Raw genomic sequence first — 8,284 nt, 5'->3', positions numbered from 1 at the left:
GAGCCTCTCAGAAATGCTGTTGTTTCCAGAAACCATTCCTTTGGGGCAGTGCTGGCTCTCAGAGCCTTTGCAACCTCTTCCGTTGCAGAGAGGAGGAGAACCATCCCTGAGACTGATGGATTTTCATGTGTATGCCATGTGGGTCAAGAGACTCATCAGTGTGTGTGTTTACAGGGGGATAGATTACCTCAACCCCCAAATCAGTCTCTGGCTTGTTAGAAGAGAAGCTGTTAAAGTTTGCTGTGCTAATAAGGTTCTAAATCTTGTTCTGCATTGGCTTGCTCTGACTGTGCAGGCTACCTGCTCTGCTGGCACAATCCGAGGGGCAGGAAGCAAATGAAACTCACACAGCAGTTGGTCTGTAATGGGAACTTCCAGTGCGGCCAGCAGGGACCTGGCCTGGAGTCAACTACTGATGGCATGGAATGTGTATGAGAAACCTATGTATTCAGGCAGTTACTATCTGCCTGCCTTTGAAAGTCACCTCCCTCCTTTCCTTCCAGTCCTGCCAACTAGATAAAGGTGCTACAATGAAGAAACTGATCCGTTTGATTGTGTCTGAGACGCAGTGGTGAGTAGCAATCAAACAGGTGGGGGATTTTTGGTTGGTTGGGGTGGGTGTGGGGTTGGTTTGTTTGTTTGTTTGTTTGTTTGTTTGTTTTTTAACTGTTACAGATACTGAAAAAATTGTAAATACCTGAAAAGCAGAGGCTCACGGAGGGCCACAGAGGTTCTGGCCTACAGTGGTCTTTCCATTGTCGTTCTGTGCACAACTAAAGTTTATTTGTCATACTTCTATTTTCTTTTCAGTCAATAGAGAGTAAGATATTTTTAAACAGCCATGGAGTGGAAGCTGAGGTTATCATTCTTGCCACTGGCTTTTCTGAGCTGTAGCACAGATCTGATTGGAGGCTCTGTTGAACTTCAGAGTGTAAAAATAAATTGAATGAATATGTCTTTACTGTGAAAAGCAGATATGATTTGTTACTAGGTACATTCCACAATGGAAAGTCTCCATTTTTAGGTGGATGTGGATCCACCCTGAACATGTCTTTGTTTATTTGTAAGATTGTTTCCTGTTTTTTCTTATCACAAACTTTCAGCTGTGAATTAAGCTATGACGTTACAGTCGCCAGACTAAAGGATGTGAAGAGGTCTTTTCATTAATGCTTTGAAGGAACTGGACAACTCCCCAGGGGGTAGGGAGACAGAGACGACTTCTACAGCTTTTTCCATAACTCAGTTGTTAGTTCAGCTCCACCGAAGAGGATGGAATAACAGCAACAACAAACTGGGACTATTTGATAGTGATTTTTAGCCTGATTTCACATGCAGTATACATCTGTGTCTTCCTCTTCCCCAAACTGTTTTTGGCACTGCTGGCCAAAGTCCACAGTGACTGAAAGGCAGAATTTTCAACAATACTTAAGTTCTTAGCAGTTTCCTAAAAATAGGAGGTCAGGGAGACTGGAGGTGGATTTGAACATCTGCACTTTTGCCCCTAATAAATATTTTGATCCTTTCACCCATTCCTCCTGCTTAGGTTCTCTGAGGGACTTTTGCTCAGAATTGAGGAAGAAAAGGTACAGAATTCAGGGGGGATGCATGTACATAAGGAATCTGAAAGAACCTAAATTCTGTCAACAGCAGCACTTCATGACAAACCACTGAAATTGGTTTAAAGCTTGAGAACCATTCCCTGAGAGCAGGACTCACTGTCTGTGTACAGAATCATGTGGCAATTTATAGAGGCAAGGAGGAAAGTGTTACTGGAGACCCTTAAACAAGATGGAAGTCTAATTGGCATGTTGGGTACAGTTAATTGCAAGTGTACTTGCAGCTGAAATCTTTCACCATGCCTGAGCTGGTGGGAAATGCTCAATGTTGGTTATGCTGCTGTGATGTGTCTGCTTTCTGTGGCCACTGCAATCAAATGATAGCATTTTAATGACAAATTCAACTGCCTCAAGTCATGTGGGCCCAGGTGTTGACTTGGGGCAGTATGCAATGTCCTCAGCATGTTCCTGCTGTGTTCAGCTTCCTGATCAGCCAGCACAAAAAGACATCCTATTTTTAAGCAAGCCTCTGGAAAACATGCTGAAATTGATTCTGGTGGAAGGGGCCTTTCAGTGACCCATGGAGCAATTGTGGGGTCTGCAGCTTTGTAAGCCTCTGGCTCGTGCTGTTGGGTGATGAAATGACCCTTCCCTTGCACAGCTGCAGCACTGTCCTTGGCAGCTCGGCAGCTTTGGGTGCTCGTTGCTGTGTGGAAATTCTCTGCAGAGTACAGTTCACCCTCATGGGTTCCTTGGGCAAAGACATTCTGAAAAATTTGTCCTTTGCCTAAGAATGTATCTGGATCTGGAACTTGTTTCCATCTTAGCCTCTTAAATAACAACTGTGCCAAGTAGGGCACTGTCCAATCTGCTTTCTGTGTGAAGCAGTTCAAGGTTATAAGTCAATAAATATCAGCTGCTTTAGAAACAGCAAAACATGTAAGGAAAATGAGTGAAATGAGACCAGAACTCCAAGGGTGAACAGACCAGGATAGTCTTGAGCACTGAGAGAGAAATTAATTACTGCTATTGCTACCATTGTCAGACACTTGTGACAGCTTGGCCTAGTGAAGACAAGAACTGCAAGCCATGAAGGAAGGCAAAAGAGAGTCCTTGTTAGTTAAATAATGAATTTATATTAGCTTGAGCTGTCCCTTACTGTGGGACTGATTTTCATTTGAGAGCTGAGGCCACATTGTAAACCAAACATTTATTCATCTGCATTACATTCTGGATTCCACAGACCATGTCAGAAAATAAAGTAGATTTATTAAGCTGCTCTAGTTCAAGATAGAGAACAAAGGAAAGTGGGTCTGGAAGGGTACTGCCTTCCTAAAGTAACAACATTTTGCCCTGGTTGAGTGCAGACCACCTATTATACAAGTCTCCCAAGGATGATGTCATCTCCTGACACAACAGAAGAACCCAGCAGATAGCAGTAACAACACAGCATCATCACTGCTTATGTCTTGGGGCAAAACTAAGAACCGAGTCTGTCTCTTCACCACCACCCCATCCCCCCAGAAGTCCAGGATAACTTGCATCCTAAGAGAAATAATGATCAGAATTAGATGAGGTACCACAAATTCTGGTTTAGCTTCACTGAGGAGACACTCTGGTCCTACAGGACAACCATCAGGTGTTGTAGGTTGGAGAGTTTCATTCGCTGGAGGACTATGTCTGGGCTTTAAGGAATCAGGAGTAAGAGATTTTGTTAATTTTTCTTTCCTGTATCCTTTTATTAATATGCCTTAGTCTGGCTCTTGGGATATCTGATGAAACAAGAAACTTGTTCACTCCCCAGATGCCCTGCTGGGACCACTTACATATGTATTATTTACTGTCAGTAACCATAGTGTATTGTCAGCATCTGGATGATGGGAAGCGTTCGGTGGCCATTAGAACTGCTGGCTAGAAGCAATACCTGTCTTCTGACTCAGCTGGATTAGAACCTGAAGGGTGAAAAGCTGTGTAATGTGTTTCTCATCACCAACCCTATTAGTTGCTCAGACCTAGCAGTGATGTTTGGTGAAGGGGCTTTACAAACAAAACACAGATACCACGTAGTTCTGTGGTGTACATTTTTACTGTAGACTTGCACTCCTTTCATGAAAGTGAGCAAAAGAAACCAAGCCAAGGAAGCTACTTCAGCAGGAGCAGGATATGCAGTTGTCTCTGGAGTGAGCACTGGTACCATCAGGGGGGTTAATTGTTTTTGTTCCTAGGCCCATGTGAATCTCTTATTCTAAAATGAAATAAAAAAATAGCTGCAGATCACAAAACCCCCAACAGCTACAGAACACCTACGTTCTCATGCTGTATTCCTTGGTCATTACATGTAACCCTTATTTTCCTTTCCTGTGTACAGTATACAAATAATAACTGCTCTGTACATGGATTTGTATTCCAAGTGGAAAGTGCACGCTGAAATCTTCCACCTTCATTGGAAAGATGTTGATCACTTTCTCTGTTTTCTCTCTGGGCCTGATCCAAACTTCATGGCAGGAAACTTTCAGCAGGCATTAGTGTCGCAGGCACTAGAATGACTTTCTGTGCATGGTGGGAAAAGAGAATTTTCCATTCTATTCTTTTCCTTTTCCAAAGGACACACAGTATGTACTGTTGGGGTTTTTTTCATTATTTATGCAACTGCATCCTGACAAGTTACAGCTTCCTCCAGTGTAAACAGAGCTACTGTTTGTTTCTGTGGGGGTTTGCTGTGCTTATAAGGTTGGGGAAGAACCATAATATACTGTGGTTTATGCTTGTCAAAAAATCCCCCCATTTATTTTCTCTAAAAGCTTTTGGTTGGATTCTAATTCTAGTTATATCAGCAAATCAGTGGAGCTGCCTTATATCCACCAGTGGGCCTGAGCTGAAAATGGTTAGAATCATAGAAGCATTTTGCTTGGAAGAAACCTCTAAGATCAGTAAGTCCAACCGTTACCCAAACACATCCAGGTCACCACTAAACCCTGTCCTTTAACACCACAACTACAGTCTCTATGCAGAGAGCAAGGTTAGGTGCACACAGAGTCTTGTATAGTGCTCTGGGAAGAGTGCTGTACTCTTTGTGTGTGCACACATGCTTAAAATACTTGAGTCCAGCTCAGTAAGTTTTTTGACATTCTTATGTGAATTGCATCATGCAGTTCCTTGTGTCACAAAACATAGTTTATGTAACCCATGGCTTTGGTTTTGTTCCACATCGTAGTTAACACTGGATTGACCATTCTTGCATGCTCAGAATCTCCCAGGTAATATCCAAGCACTGTGAAATTAATCCATTGCCATAACAATATGCATTTGGAATAACTATGTACATTTTCCAGTGAGTTCTAGGCACTTGAGCAGAAAGCTGCAATCACAAATCTTTACCTCTTTATATATTTTGTCTTGAAATTCTGGAATCAGATTCTCCTCATATATTACAGTGCATTTCTCTACTCTAGGCTTCCATTTGCTACAGATTATTGAACCACTGTAATACATTGATTTGTAAATTGCTTTGTAATATTTTGAGTGTGAATGCAAGAAAAAAATCAAATTCTGGTCTGGCAGTTGCCTCAAGTTCATCTCTTGTCTGAGAAAATCACTATGCTGTCACCTGGTTTCGTGCTGACATGTTCCATGTAGCACAAAGGCTCCAAAAGAGCTTGGCAATGGGGAAAAATAGTATCAGCAGTCTTTGATTTTATAGGGCCTCTCCTTCCCATCAGCTGTCCCACTTTCCAGACTTTCCTAATAGCCATTTTGGGGTTTCCCCACAATAAAAGGTTTGTTGTGTTTTGGTTTGGTTTGGTTTGGTTTGGTTTGGTTTTTTCCCATGAGAGCCAAACCTCAGTTTTTCTGCAAAGAATCCCTTGTGGGTTTGGAACTGTTACTTATCCAGGACCATGGCACAATGTGGTGTTTGACAGGCAGTAAGAATAGGTGTGCTAAGTGCATCCTTGTGCAGCTACTTCTTGGAGAGACAAAAAATAGCATGTATCTTTTGACATGCATTTCAATCTCTCTTGACAGGCTGGTAGGGGCTTTTCAATCAGCTAGTGTTACCACAGCCTATCACAATTTCATAGAATCATAGAACTGGTTTGGTTGGAAAAGAACTTTAGGATCATTGAGTCCAACCATTATCTGACTTGACCCAGTCTGGCCAAGTATCCCTCAGCACCACGTCTTGTCTTTTAAAACCCCTCTAGGGACGGTGGTTCAGCCACCTCCCTGGGGAGCCAAGTGTCCTGCTTGCTGACCCGTTCGTTGAAGCAGTTTTTTCTAATATCCAACCTAAACCTCCCCTGGTACAACTAGAAGTCATTTACTCCTCTCCTATCACATGTAAGCAGAAAGATTGACACCTACCCTGGTAAACCTCATTTCAGAGATTGAGAAGGTCTCCCCTCAGCCTCCTCTTCTCCAGACTAAACAATCCTAGTTTCCTCAGCCAGTCCTCAGAAGACATTCTCCAGACCCTTCACCAGTTGCATTGTTCTTCTCTGGACCTGTTCCAGCACCTCAATGTCTTGTAGTGAGGGCCCCAAAAGTGAACATAGTATTCAAGGTGTGGCCTCGGTAGTGTTGAGTACAAGGGGATAATCACTTCCCTAATCCTGCTGGTCACACTGTTCCTGATAGAAGCTGGGATGCTGTTTGCCTTGGCCACCTGAGGACACTGCTAGCTCATCTTCAGCTAGCTGTTGATCAACACCCCCAGGTCTTTCTCTACTGGGAAGCTTTCCAGCCACTCTTCCCAATCTTATTGCATTGTTGAACATCATACAGTTGGCCTCAGCTCATCAATCCAGCCTGTCCAGATCCCTCTGTAGAGCCTTCCTACTCTCAAGCAGATCAACACTCCCTCCCACCTTAGTGTCATCTGCAAACTTACTGAGGGTGCACTCAGTCCCCTCATCCAGATCATTGATAAGGATACTAAAGAGGTCTGGCCCAAACACTGAGCCCTTGGGAACAGCACTTGTGACCAGCCACCAACTGGATTTAACTCCAGTTTGTTTGGCTCTGTAAAATTTACATTAACTTTTTTTCCACTATTGTCAACAGCACATCAAAAATAACCTGGATAGAAAGTCATAACCTTTGAAGATGAGGTGAACTCATTTAACTGGAACCAGAGCCACCTTCCAGGAGACAAGATTCCTAGAGAGGAAGTATGCAAGGAGTATCACCTGCTGTGTGAGTTTTGCTCTGGGTTTTTTTCTGGTTTTGTTTTTGGTTCTAGGGAATGAAAGCATTAAACAATAGCCTTCCTCCTTACTCTAGAGTAAGGAACAAGAATGTATGAAATACCAGATTTGCTGCTTTGGATTTCATGCAAATCGCTGTTCATAGGATGATTAGTGAAGCCAGCTTCAGCCTGTGTTTGTAGATAAGCAGACATTTCCCACAGAACTGAAAGTGAACTACTTGTACTTGCAAACCTGCACCTGAGTAACAGCCCTGCTGTTGTGTGTGCGCAGGATCTAACGTGGAAGTCATGTGTGCAGGAGGTAGCAACATCAAACTGAAGCTTTGAGTATCAGAGAAGCCCAGTTCTTCTGATAGATACTTCTTGTTAATACACTGCTGTGAGAATCTTTTCACCTATCTGCATAGTACCAACATTGAAACAGTGAGGGCAGATAGCTGCACCAAGATGACACTGCACTGATGTCAGACTTATCTCTCCACAGGCAAACGTGGTCTGTCTGTATGGAACCTAACAAGGAACCACAGCCTCAGCAGCGTTGTTGGAGGAAGGTGATGACCACTGAAAGCATTTCAAAGTGCTTTACCTTTCCTAACTTGTTTACACTGATGTTTTATGGAGTATGTGCTGATGTCTTATCCTGATTTTTACCCAGCTGCAGTTCCTATAGTGAAAGTGAGCATTTTGTCAGAAAAAGGAATAAAACCTGGGAGAGGAGCTAAGAATGTAACTTCCCCTCTGTCACTTTGTATTCCACTTGGCAAAGATGACCAAATTAGGTTCACTGAAGTTCACATTTTTTTCTCTTCAGTATCTGCTCTAGAGATTTGTGTTTTCTGACACATTACTAAGAGAGGCTACTTTGCTGCTGATTTCTTCTGCCATTTTTGTCCGTCCATGTCTGCATCTATTCTTGTTACTTGGTGTTTGGGGTGTTTTGTTTTGTTCTGTGGTTGGTTTTTGTTTTGTTTTGTTTTTTTTAATGATTATTATTAAAAAATCTGAATTGGGATGTTAAAAATAGAGACATTGTTATCCCACCAAACAGTTAATGGACTAGCTGTTCCAGTATTTCCTGTCCAAATACACATTACAGCTTTCTATTTTTCCAAATTACACAGACTGCCCAATGTGTATTTGTCTAATGCAGCTAGAGGAAACAGAGGAGTTAAACACCAGGAAAGAGGAAAGATAATAGAGAATACTGTTTGGCAACAAGGGAGAGAGATCTCTTTTGAAGAGAATTGTACAGATGTTCCTAAATGCTGAGGCTTTTGGTCATCTTACCTCCTCATTTCTCCTTTGGTGCTCAGGAGGAGACTTTGCTACAGTAACAGCTTTAATGCATGGGCCTAGTCCTCAAACCAGTGCACCACACGGGATATCATGAAGGGGCAAGAAACTTCCACCTACCTATTCAGTGCTTCTTCATAAATGTCAGGCTTCTGCAGGGAATGTTTAGTCTATAGCTTAATGCACATCTCCAGCTTACATGCAACTGTGCAACAGGCAGAAGTTCACT

At 42.6% G+C, this 8,284-nt stretch overlaps 1 long non-coding RNA gene across 1 annotated transcript; it reads left to right on the top strand.

Annotated features, from left to right (window-relative positions):
• Window positions 1–511: 511 nt before the first annotated feature.
• LOC137448651 (uncharacterized) lies at window positions 512–7,525 on the top strand. The gene is made up of 3 exons (XR_010989175.1): window positions 512–571; window positions 6,618–6,749; window positions 7,247–7,525. It is a non-coding gene; the product is annotated as an uncharacterized lncRNA (long non-coding RNA).
• The last annotated feature ends 759 nt before the right edge of the window (window positions 7,526–8,284 follow it).

This window comes from Melanerpes formicivorus, unplaced genomic scaffold (assembly GCF_026170545.1).
Source record: "Melanerpes formicivorus ecotype bairdi unplaced genomic scaffold, bMelFor1.0.p_v2 SCAF_25, whole genome shotgun sequence".
Taxonomy (NCBI): domain Eukaryota; kingdom Metazoa; phylum Chordata; class Aves; order Piciformes; family Picidae; genus Melanerpes; species Melanerpes formicivorus.
Note: the sequence above shows the minus strand (reverse complement) of the source record. Positions and strands in the feature narration are given on the sequence as shown.